The 13,261-nt window shown below is 41.3% G+C and overlaps 1 protein-coding gene across 3 annotated transcripts in view; it reads right to left on the reverse strand.

Annotated features, from left to right (window-relative positions):
* PTK2 (protein tyrosine kinase 2) overlaps nucleotides 1-13,261 on the reverse strand; it is a 210,350-nt gene that overhangs the window by 168,829 nt on the left and 28,260 nt on the right. For 2 of the 3 annotated variants that reach the window (XM_061994890.1, XM_061994891.1), the window contains exon 3: nucleotides 1,017-1,043. The exons of the other annotated variant lie outside the window; for it this stretch is intronic. The gene's annotated coding sequence lies outside the window, so the exon portion shown is untranslated. The remainder of the gene's footprint in view (nucleotides 1-1,016; nucleotides 1,044-13,261) is intronic. 3 annotated transcript variants of the gene reach the window in all.

The following is a 13,261-nucleotide window of genomic DNA, read 5'->3' on the forward strand; positions in this document are numbered from 1 at the left end:
GAAAGACTACAACATATCAGCTTTCAAGCTTTTAATTGAAATCACTATTTGATGTAAACCAGAAAGAGCAATTACCTCTGGAGCAGATTCATATTGACTAAATACTGGTACACTTTATGTACTCACTTATAAAAGATATTTTGTGGTCGGATATGAAGTGTATCTCAGTAAGAAGAAATGAAAGAAAGAATACATAAGCAAAATCACCAATGGGGAGTAAAGACAAAAGGCAGCAAGGCCTGATGATGAATGTCTGAGTCCTTGCTCAACCAGGAGTTACAGTGACAAGTTATGATTCTACTGTTCACACTACAAATGGGGAATAGGTGGATGACACACCGGGAAACAGTAGACACCCTCATTCTGAGCTCTACATCACAACTTGAACCCACAGCACAAGTAAAGTTATAAAGCTTAATAAATAAATATCAAGTGTATCAAACAAAACCTGCTAGTTTTAGTCTTTGAGGTGGGGTTTTTCTCATTTTTTAGCTCTAGTGATGAGAAAATAAAGTCCAACAGAGTAGAAGTGGTATTTACATCTCTGGCCCGAGTCACCTGCAACCTCAGCCAAGTGAATGTGTCTGTCACCTTCCTCACTGCCACCTGGGGAGATTCCTTCCACCCATAAACCATTCATCCATGTTTCCTTGCACATTGTCCCTCTGATTCACCACTAATGCTATTTGTGGCTGCTCCTAATCTGTTCTTCTGACAGCTGTATCACATGCTGTGCTGAGTTGTTTTAAGCATTGAGTATATCACACACATATTTAACAACTGCATATAAATATATCTGTTACCTCCTCCCCTTGTCACAATACATTATTTAAATGTTAAAAGAATCTGTACCTTAAGAGGTTTTGTTTCGACCTCAGATCCCCACATGACTAAGTACATGACAGTGCCAATAAGAATCTATATTCTGATTATATAAAAGCATGACTACATTGCAAGCAAGCCCTTAAAAGCTGCCTGCTGTCACATCAAGACAGAAATGAATGAAGAGAACTTACCTGCTGGCAAGGAAAGTCTTGAAATATCTGCAACAATAAAGAAATACATTTAGAAACAGAAGGGAAAATAGCTCTAAAATTGCCCTGGCCTAATCAGGTCACTCTGAGTGCCATCATACAGCACGTACTGGACAACTTGGTGATCAGGCCCAGTCAATATGAGTTTATGAAAGGCAGATCCTGCTTGACTAATCTGATCTCCTTTGACAAGGTGACCTGCTTAGTGGATGAGGGCAAGGCTATGCATGTTATCCACCCAGACTTCATTAAAGGTTTTGACGCTGATTCCCACAGCATCCTCCTGGAGAAACTGGCTTCCCACGGCTCGGATGGGGCATTCGCTCTCCTGGATGAAAAAATGAATGGATGACAAGACCAAAAGAACAGTGGGGAACAGACTTAAATCCAGCTGGTGGCCAGTCACCAGTGGTGTTCCCCAGGGCTCAGTGTTGGGGCCTGTTCTGTTTAACAACTTTATTAATGATCAAGCTGAGTGATCTAGTGCACCCTCAGTAAGTTTGCAGATGACACCAAGTTGGGTGGGAGTGCTGACCTGCTTGAGAGCACGAAGGTTCTACAAAGGGACCTGGACAGGCTGCATCAATGGGCCAAGGCCAATTTTAAGGAGGCCAAGTGCCTGACCCTGCACTTGGCTCACAACGACCCCAGGCAACACTGCAGGCTTGGGGAGAAGGGCTGGACAGGTGCTCAAGAGACCTGGGAGTATTAGCCAACAGCCAGCTGAACGTGAGCCAGCAGTGTGCCCAGGTGGCCAAGAAAGCCAATGGCATCCTGGCTTGTAACAGAAATAGTGTGACCAGCAGGACCAAGACAGTGATTGTTCCCCTGTGCTGGGCCCTGGTGTGGCTGCATCTCAAGTGCTCTGTTCAGTGTTGGGCCCCTCACTGCAAGAGAGACATTTTGGTGCTGGAATGTGTCCACAGATGGTCAACAGAGCTGGGGAAGGGTCTGAGCACAAGTCTGATGAGGGGCAGCTAGAGGGAACTGGGAGTGTTTATTCTGGATAAGAGAAGGTTGAGAGGAGACCTTCTCTCTCTCTGCAGCTACCTGAAAGGAACTTGTGGCAAGGTGTGGGTTGGTTCTGCTCCCAAGTTACAAGTGATGAGACAACAGAAAATGGCTTCAACTTGCACCAAAGGAGGTTTAGGAAAAATTGCTTCTCTAAAAGGGTTGTCAAGCACTGGCACAGGTTGCCCAGGGAAGTGGTAGAGTCACCACCCCGGAGGTATTTAAAAGCTGTGTAGCTGTGGTGCTGAGGGACCTGGGTTAGCAGTGGCCATGGCAGTGCTGGGTTAACAGTTGGATCCAATCTTAAACATCTTTTCCAACGTAAACAATCTATGATTCCATAATCATTTTTCTGCAAAGCTGTACCTGATAAAAATGGCACATTATCTGAAGTAATTTTCTGGGAGGTCAGCATGCCACATAGCAAGTCAAAAGCATTTTCTTTGTCTCATCCTGTTCATGAAGAAGATTTGCCTACCTAAATGAAGGACAAAGATCATACTGCCAGGCAATAAGTTCAATTACTACAGCAGAATATAGGTCACGATGCACAAAGCATTACATGGATTTCACAACCACCTACACAATTTCAGAGGCAAAAGCATCAGGGTTACTCTTTGCATATGAACAGGATGTTAGTTTATATTTCCTTTATTCTTAAACTTTTAAAGAAACAGTAGCCAAGCTTACAAGTGGATAAAGAATGGAAGACTAGAAACACTATTAAAATAAAGGAGTCTGATTTTCATCACTGATGCACATAAAACAGTTGTTGGACTTTTACAGTAAACACCAAGGCTGTCTGTCTTGAGCTGTAATTAACTTTGAAAGAATCACTGACTCAGGGACTAGATATTAAAAATTATACTGTAAAGAAAGATGGGTATAAACAGATAGAAGTTAAGTTTTCCTGAGTAGGTAATTATATTAACTATAACTCATTATATTTCTTCTGCCTGCTGTGCATACATCTACTTGCCACCTCAGTACACATAATGGTCACCAGAACTTAAGGTGACAACCAGAGTTCAGAACAGAAACTAGAACCCACAAAGATCTAGAAAGCATGAATTATTTCAAGTCTGTAAGGATGAGGACTGGGGACACCCATCAAAGGGTTAATGAAAGACAAAATGAAAACAAATATGGGAGTGAAAATTAGAACTAGTAAAACAAATGAGTAGGAAACTGCACCTAAGAAAAAGGTCTGTACAGTTATTTGCTTAAAAGGATTCAACAATGTTGAGTAATATAATTGTCATATTGGGTACAAAATCCACATAGAAACTGAACTTTAACCATAGGCATTGCAACTGGAACACATTGAGAGATTATTAGGGCAGGTGGTCACTGCTTTAAAATAAAAAGGCTTAATAAATTTTAGCTCTGCTTTCACCAACTGATCCTTAACATCATTCCTGCTTTCATTTACAGTCCATGTTTGTGGCTGCAAAACATGACAAAGCTTGAATACCAAAGAGATTTATACCAGAAATTTAAATACAACCTACTAAAAATTTCAAAAGTGAACTGTCATACTCTGAGGAGACAATGAAATGGCAACACACAAAGTTGAAATATACTTAAAACGAAAATAGCAATGCGACACCACAAAAACCTGAGGAAATATTGCAGGCTTTATTCTGATATACAGAACATATACAGTCTAAAAATATACAGTATATTTAAAAGATGCTGCTCATATTGTCTGCTTATGAAAAAGACCATATTATGTATTAAGAAATGCCTTGGGATAGGAGAAACTCAGACAGGAAGAAGATACACAAAATGCAGGAGAGAAAAAGCTCAATTCTCCTCCCCCAACAGCTCCTGCACAGAAACCCAATCAGCAGAAAAATCCATTGCACTAATGATTCATTTGGAAGGTTAAATGAAGAGAAATGTTGCATCTTTTTGTCTGTTTATACATGTTTAATAGTTTCTCTTTAAGATAGTTGCAAGAATAAAAAGAATCCTGTTTATCACAAGAGAATAAATGCTAACAACTCCAGGCACACAAGTAAAACAACTGCAATTGCAGAGTTAGAAAATACCAGACTTGATTTTAGATTTTCTACAGTGATAGAAACTGAGCTCTAGCTTCCATGTATTGAAGAACATGGGGAAAAAATGAATACAAAAAAACCCCAAGTTGCTTAAAGATTTTCTTGTAATTCTTTATGCACTGGAAATGTTTTCTCACAGCATTCGTTACTCTCGAAGTAGATTATTTGGTTGTGTGCCTACACAGCAGATTACAAGAAAAGAAAGATACATTATCATATACCTACAGTTAGGCAGAAAACATTCATTTACATTCCAGGAACTTAGCCATGCAATTTCAAACACCTCCAGGGAAAGCTCTGCAGCTAAGACACAAATATTTTTAACTTAAGCAAGAGTTGATGAGACTCTAGTGTTTGTCCCCTGACACCTGAACCGCTGTTTCCGCTGTGATCTCCTCCTGCACAGGCAACAGCATTCACACAAATCCCATTACTGCACTGGGACCTACCTACCCAAACAGGGTGTCTACAGGAGCAGCACTGTTGCTATATTTAAGCCAAACACTGTCATGTTCTACTGTAAATGAGTTCCATAAACGCGTTAAGTGAAGAGATGCTCCACCTTTGGGACCAGGCTACTGAACAGCTTCCTACAAATACATATTCTTCTAATACAATTTCATGTAAGATAAACTGTTTTCTATGATTGACACATACTACATTTTAATACAAGTAGAAGAAAAGAAATTGAAGCCTGAAGGTCATATTAGTCTACTCAAAATAACTACAATTAGCAAGTTACTTGTATCACGTTTTTCAAGGATTTCCATTAAGCACATGGTCCTCTATGAGTTAATGTCTCTCAATTCTGGCGAACACCAGCTACTACCAAGAAAGCAACTCATAATAGCATAAATAAAGGAAACACTGCCACAATTCCAAAGATAAAAGTAACATTTGAACTTTTTTGTGCCTATGTTTGTGTATCCAGGCATGACAACGTGAAGTGAAATGTTGATTACCTTCATGTGTCTCTGTTAGCTGCAGAGTCACATCAAGAACTCTGACGACATTTCTTACCCTTGGGTTTACCCTATCTCCCAAGCTCACTCTCATGGCTTCTGGTCTCACATTTCTTAGCTTTATTTTCCAAACACGTTTTTGTTTTTTTTCACTGAAATAACGTCAGTGAATTCTAGCAGCATTTCAGATGCTTAATTCACTGAAAAGCACACTGAGATGATGCCTTTAGGTAGCTACTAATTTCAGGTCATGTTTACAAACTTGCCTTCTTTGCTATGCAAAACCTTTCTCTTTTTTGAAGCACAGTATAGCATTTATAACTCCATCTAGCAGAAATTCATTCAATCCTGAGATTTGGAGAAAACAAAAAACTGGCTCCAAATCTGGTTTGTGACTATAGGAAGAGACATGAGAGCATTAGGGGAGCTGTCCTGTTGGTATGGATTCCCTCACATGATGAAGGTTTGGACTGACTTTCTCTTACAGCTCATTTCTTAAACGTATGTCAACGCTGTCACTCAAACCACATTTACAGCTGTATATGAACTGCCTTGCGTTCCTGTAGTGGTTTTGCCTGGTTCTGGTAGCAGAGGAGCTACAGGGGTGGCTTCTTTAAACAAAGCTGCCAGAAGCCTCCCCCGTAGCTGACAGAGCCAGTGACAGTGAATTGTAAGATGGACCCACAACTGACCAAGGCCTGACCAATTATTGATTGAGGTAACACCATTGTGATTAACTTAGTGGAGAAGAGGATGAAGTTGCTGAACTGATGCTGAACTGCAGCAACAACAGGGAGCAAGAATGTGGAGCGGGTGGATGCCTGAAGGAGGCTGTGACTCTGGGGGAAGATCACCCTGGAGAGAGTTCCTGGCAGGACCTGGGAGCCTGAGGGGAGAGAGGAGCCCAGGCCAGAGCAGGTTTGCTGTCAGGACTTGTGATCCTGTGAGGGACTCAGGCTGGAGCAGTCGGTATCTGAAGGACTGTTCTCCCCAGTGTAGCAGTGAGAAGTGTGAGGAGGCCTCCCCCTGAGAAGAAGCAGTAGCAAAATCCTCCTGTAATAAACAGGCCTCAACCTCCATCCCCTATGCCACTGGAGGGAAAGGAAGGAGAGTCCTGGGAGGAGGACTCTGTTATAAGATTCAGTTTTAATTCTCATTTCCCTGTTCTGTTTTGGTTGTTCACTAATAAATCAAACCTTTTTCTCCCCAAGTTGAGCCTGTTTTGCCCGTGACACTAATTGCTGAGTGATCTCAACTTATCTCAACTTGCAACCCTTCTGTTATATTTCTCTCTCACCTGTCCAGTTTAGGGGGCAGGGGAGTGACAGAATGACTTGGTGTGCACCTGGCAGCCAGCCAGGGCTAAACCACCACAACTTCCTATCTGCTCCAAAGTAATTCTTCAAAGTGAAATTAAATGCCAATCAGATTCCACGTGCTTCTACTTGTATTTTCAGGGGATCAGTCATGCTCTGCCTTTTTTTGTACCTGGTTTATTGTGCTTCACAAAAAGAAAACTTTTGGACCATATTAGTTACCAACCTTTATATGCCTTGTAAATGTTAGCCAGTTCTCAAGGAAAACTGGTTTTCCAAATTGAGATTACAAAATGGATCCAAATTTTTATCCTCCACTGGGACAATGGAGCGGATGGCCTCAAGAGGTGTTTTCCAACCACAGCTTCTGTAATGCCATACACAGATCCCAATAACAGAACAGCAGAGAAGCTGTAATGACACTAGAGGTGCTAGAGAATAAGAAGGTTCTTCAGCCAAAGAAAACTTGCCAAACAATCCAATCATCTATGTGAATTCACTGAAGGTAAAAAAAATAACCAGACTATTTTAAAGACTACTACAGTTACTTCTACACCCATTGAGATGGTTTGGGGCAGTACAGTCCTCAAATAGGCTTTGTGGATAGAGTAAAATAGGTTTTTTTCTATGATTTATGGGTGCCTTGAGTATCAGAACTCTCTAACATCATATTTGTTTTTATGAAACTATGCATTTTGCATTGGAGAGTTTCCTTAAATGTTTTCTTGGAAGTGAAGCCGCAACTTTAAACCTCCTTTCCAAGAGCAACATCTAATCATTGAAAATAGGAATATTTTGTGAGCTTCATGTTCCTACCTCAAGGTAAAATGAGAATATGGCTCCACAGACAACTAGAGAGACTCAGACTCTCACCCCATCTACAGCACTGATCTCTTTCCAGAGCTGTGGTAAGCAGCAGACCACAAGAAATTTAATCCCATCCTGCTGCAGCAGGAACTGACTGACTCTAAACTAACAGTATTCCCTTGAAATGAATTTAGATCCTCAGTTCACGAACAGATCTCTCATTCCAATGAAGACTAAAGGCTCGCAGCACACGAGCAACCACAGACCACAGTCTCCAGGAAGCAAAGTAGCACATGTCATTCAAAAACAATCCTTCCAACTGAACAAGGAATATCAGAGACTCAACATAAGATGCAATTTTCCTATTTAGCTACCGGTACCAAAATAATTTGGGAATACAGGAGCATATTCAGCTTTTAGTCTTTGCATGACAGAAGCTGAAGGATGTTATCTGACAGGCTGGATTCAACAGCCTCTAAAGTCTCCCTTGCTATTATTCTTTGGCAGGCTAAAAAGGCAGCTGGACATTCTTCTAATCTTTAGTGAACTTGACATCTTGTAGTCTGTGTCAAAACACTGTGGAGGGTTGTTTTTTTTTAAAGAGCATGTAAGCATGCAAAAAACACTACCTTTATAAAAACTGCTTTGTAAAAATTACATTTGCTGAGGAATCACAGTCTTAAGGGCTGGAAGGGACCTTGAAAGATCATCCAGTGCAACCCCACTGCCAGAGCAGCACCACCTAGAGCAGGTCACACAGGAACTCGTCCAGGTGGGTTTGGAATGTTCTCCAGAGAAGGACACTCCACAGCCCATCTGGGCAGCCCCTTCCAGTGCTCCCTCACCTCAACAGGGAAGAAGTTTTTCCTTATGTTTCTCTGGAATCTCTTCTGTTCCAGCTTGTACGCGTTGCCCCTTGTCCTATCATTGGAAATCATTAAGAAGAGCTTGGCTCCATCCCCCGCACACCCACCCTTTATGTATCTGTAAGCATGAAGGAGGTCACCCCTCAGTCTCCTCTTGTCCAAGCTAAAGAGCCCCAGCTCCCTCAGCCTTTCATCAGAAGGGAGATGCTCTACTCCATCTTTGTGGCCTTGGGCTGAACTCTCTCCAGCAGCTCCATCATCACCCAATGTCTCAAGCAAAGCCTTGGAAACACAACAAATTCATTCTGACAGCACACCCACTAAGGAAAACCTGTTCAAAAGTTTTACAATATTGTTAAAAAATTACATAAATCATCAATTAGACTGTTCCATATATGTAATTTTTTCCCTTCATCATTAAAAGCGCATCCCTTATTTCTAACCTACTTCTGATTTAGCAGTCTGCAGAGCTGAATGTTAACAGGCATTTATTATATCATTTCCCATTAAGACAATTTTAGGGCAATTTTTAAGAGTGGCTCAATGAAATCTTTTCTTCTATTAGCTATGTAGAATGAGACAGAAGTAGACCATTATAAAGGCCCATTTTTCTAAACCTTTGATCATCCTTACAAGTCTTCAAATGCCATTCAAACTATTTTTGTTTTCAGTAGCTTCCTCATTTACCAAACAGCAATACCTGACACACTAGTCACACACCATATAAACACCACTTGCTTATTTAGAGAGAGTTTTTTCTCCTATTATTGCATTTGCCTTAGGCACAGCAGCAGTTGAACAGCAGCTTTAAATGCAAGTTTTCATCTGTTACCTTAGGGAGGGATGAGTGAGACAATTATAGGCCAGACACCTCCCAACCACTGAACCTGCCAGTGGCTTTGCGTGCTTTGGTCAAACTCAGTGCACAAAACTACACACATTTTGTTTACAGCCCTACTACACAGGACATCCACGTTGTGCTTTATTATCTGTGTTTAAATCCACTTCAGCTGTGAATATCAGCAGTAATGATTTAATGCTTTCATTTACGCCTGTTGAAAAGGTTAACTAGCAAGCAGCCAAGAAAGAACCGCTACGAGACCCTCCTGGGAAACGTGCACTGCCTACGTTACAGTTCTGAGAAGATCTCTGTAATCAGTTAGTACTTTTCATGCAAGCTGCTGCCTCTCAAATACAAAAGCAACCCAAAACTAAGGCAAGCTAAAATGAGAGGACAAACTGAAGCACTGGACAGAACACTAAGGGGTTTTTTTGGGTTATGTGTTTGCTTGAAGAAATAGGCACTAGGCACATGTACAGTGTGTTCATCATCATATCTGACATACCTCATGTAGCTTTAAACATACACAAGCATCATGTTAGCATAGCAACTTGCCCTGTACCTCTCACTGCCTCCCATCTTCTCTTTAAACCTTTCTGCTTCCATCCACCATGATTTAAAACCAAAAATAGTAGTTTATTTGATCTATTTAAAAAAATAACCTTTTAACAGTTTCCAGTCACAATTTCCTCTCACTGAAACATCCTCCTAATGGTTCTTAAATACTCATTTTTGAAGTTGAATACAAGAACCCAAATTGATTACAATGTTGAGACTGCTCCATAGCTTTTTTCTTTCTCTCAGGTGAGATAAAATTCCAATTCATTTACACCACATCACTGAGCATATCTACCAGCCATCAGTAGCTAAGTTTTAGAACTTACTGAACAGTAAGATATTCAAAGAAAAAGTTCTGGTGGAAGTTACATTCAAGGAGGTGAAGAAGAGCCAGAGAGATTACCCAATCATTACTCAAGGCAGGTGGGATAAATCTCATTACACAAGTCAGAGCATGCAGTATCTCAGCAACTCAAGTAGAGAATTTATTCTCAACATCCACCCAAGTACTACAGACACCTTTTGCATAAGGGGAAGAGAGGTATGGATAGAGAAGAGACTGAAGTAGGGTCCCCAAGGGTTTTATTCAGCATCAGAAGATAAGTAAATGAAAGCTTCAAGTCTGCAGGCGATTTTCAGTTCTTAGGGGGAGGCAAAACCCATGCCAATGGGGAAAAAATAATTGCAGAAGGATCTCACAAAATGAGGCAAGTTGTTAAAAGATGGTAGATGCACTTTAACATATAGATGTGACATAATGCTTCTAGGACAAAAATATTCTGAGCAATACTTCCTTAACCACTTAACACATGCTCCTTCCCCAGTTCCAACCGCGGGAGGAAGGCTGAGTCACTGTTTACTCTGAAATCATCAGCTCAAAGTGGTTTATTGCCTTTTTTTGGTCAGCTACTACAGTGTGTATTATCAGGAAGGGTACTGAAAACATGGTACTTAAACATAATTGCTGTACAAAACAAAGAAGCATCCACATCTTGTGTTCTGATCTCCGAGTTAGAGGATGTCTGGAGCAGGGCAGCTGAAGTGATCATGGGATGGGGCAGCTGCCATGTAAGGCCAGAGTACAGAACCTGAGACCCCTCAGCTAGGAGAACATCAGGCTCACAGGGAATATCATGGCAGTGTATAAATCTAGGGAGGTGGACAGAGAACAAAGAGGAAAAGCAATAGCAAACGAAGGCAGCACCATTGTTCATCAAATCCTGTCAGTATGAATATAGGCATATTTGAGGAAACTAGTCGAGATAAGTTTCAAACCAATATGTGTCTCTTTACAGCCAGCAATGAGCCTCATGGAGTTTCTGCTCAAGAAAGGTGTGGAGGCAGATACGACCACCAAGATCAAAGGCAGTTGGCAGTCACAGCAGCATGACAATGAAAGACAACAAGGACTAGTCACAGAGGTACTGGCTGGCATCCCTAACACAGCAAGGACACTGAGGAAATACAGAGCCTGACATGCAAACTCTATGTAAACAGCATCTGCTGCTGCCAACGAGGCACATTGCCGGGCTGGAGGATCACTGGCCTCATCCAGCACCATCTCTTGTAGCAGCAATAGTGTGACCAGCAGGACCAGGGCAGTGATTATCCCCCTGTACTGGACACTGGTGAGGCAGCAACTTGAGTGCTGTGTTCAGTGTTGGGCCCCTCACTACATGAGGGACACTGAGGTGCTGGAGCTGTGCCCAGAGCCAAGCACTGGAGCTGGTGGAGCACAGGCTTGATGAGGAGAAGTTGAGGGATCTGATGCTGTATAGTCTGTAGAAGAGGAGGCTGAAGGGAGACCTTATTCTCTACGACTCCCTGACAGGAGGCTGTGGTGAGGTGGAGCTTAGTCTCTTCTCCCCAGGTACACGATAGCACAAGAGGAAACAGCCTCAAGTTGCACCAGGAGAGGTTTAGACTGGAGATTAGGAAAAAATTATCCAGTGAAAGGGTTGTCAAGTGCTGGTACAGGCTGCACAGGGAAGTGGTAGAATCACCATCCCTGGAGGGATTTAGAAGATGTGTAGCTGTGACACTGAGGGACATGGTTCAGTGGCAGATGTGTCATTGCTGGGACTTGATTTTAAAGGTCTTGCCCAACCTAAATAATTCTATGATTCTTGTGTTCTTAAACTCCCCATCATGGCTCTGTGAAAATGTAGGATAATCATGAGCTTTTGATATAACCTATACAAATACCTACTGACACAGAAGTGGTGTTTTAGGAATGTGTCAGCTGCACTATAGGGATGTGCAGCCTTTAATGGCTTTAACTACTTAAACTATAAAACTACTTAAGATGTTTAAGGGGGGGGGGGGGGGAAATCTGTGTGCTGACAATGGTTCACATCTAACAGGAACATCTCTAGCACTATCACCTGTGATCATGTAATCCTGATAGAAATACTGTGACATTTTATGAACCTAACAGTTCAGGCCCTCAGGCAAGCTTAGAGAAAGCTGCAGACATGCACTCTAGCTGTGTCTAGCTACCTCCCCATTTGTACTACAGAGTTCTTGTTCTTACAAGCCATAGGTTAAGTGGATCTTTTTTTTTTTCTCCAAACAAAATAGTTTCTTGACATTGCTTGCTATCACTGAATTCCCCTTGTCATTTTCCATGATGGACTCATGACATGCAGTGTGCCACCACAAGTCACTCACATTTCAAAAGGTGACAGGATTTTACAATTCCTGTTCTCAAACACAAATTATCACAGTGTGACAGTGAAGCTGTTTTGCACTATAGCAAAGAAAGGAAGTCGACAAGAGCATCTAGATGTTTTTCCAGGTACAGAAATGAAGACCAAGGACATAACCAAGAATGAGAGAGAACAAAGAGAAAGTACTTCAGGTAAAATACTAAAATGTAACTCAAATGGAGCTACACATCCCAGACCACAAGGTCAAAGAAAACTGCGTTCTTGTGTGGGTTCTTAAGGGGATGCTTTTGGTTTTAAAAGCTTAACTAGTGCAGAAGATTGAGAGACTAAAAATGTAAGAAAAAACACACCCAAAGCTTCTTTCTGGAACACTAGAACAGTATTTTGCAAGGGAGATTTTAGTTTGGTGGTTGTGTTTTTTAAAAAAAGACATTCTTAGAAAGTTAAGAGTCATTTCCCCTCATGTTCCACCACTGTACAATTATGCTGTTGCCATGGTTATGGCCCACACATGGATTCCATTGTTACAGCACTTTTTCAGAAGCTGGAATTCAAGCATTACTTATTCTGTTTTCCATTTCAAGTTATAGAACATCCAAGACAAGTGAAAGAAGGTTGTAGATAATCAATGCAGCCAGCAGGGAGGAAAAGATAAACTGAAGTACAGCATTCCAGTAAGGAACACAGAGTGGTTTGTCAAAAGTTTAACAGAAGACTATCACCTCTGCACATAGCAAACACATGCCAAAACAGCCCATTACTAGTTAACACCTGAATGCATGAGAAGTCTAACTTATTTAAAAGAAGGCATTTTATTAATCTCAATGAGGATGACTGCAAGGCATTCAAAGCCAGCTTGACAGCAGTTGCAGAAGTTCTGTTGTATAAAGAAATCTGTCTCAATAAACTAGATAGAATCTATTTTTAACAAAAATACTGGTGTTTTCTTGGTCTAAGGACAATGCTACAGAGAGAGAAAAAATTTGCTGCAATTAGAGCTCATTCTCAAAGCACAATATTCCTTGTTAACAAATGGGTATTTCCATAAGCACGTGGCTTAAGGCATTTGTAGTCAGAGCTACAAAGTTGGAGATCGGTTCTCTATCTCAATGATATAAGAAGTAACAGAGA

Source organism: Colius striatus, chromosome 4, assembly GCF_028858725.1.
Source record: "Colius striatus isolate bColStr4 chromosome 4, bColStr4.1.hap1, whole genome shotgun sequence".
In the NCBI taxonomy this organism is placed as follows: Eukaryota; Metazoa; Chordata; class Aves; order Coliiformes; family Coliidae; genus Colius; species Colius striatus.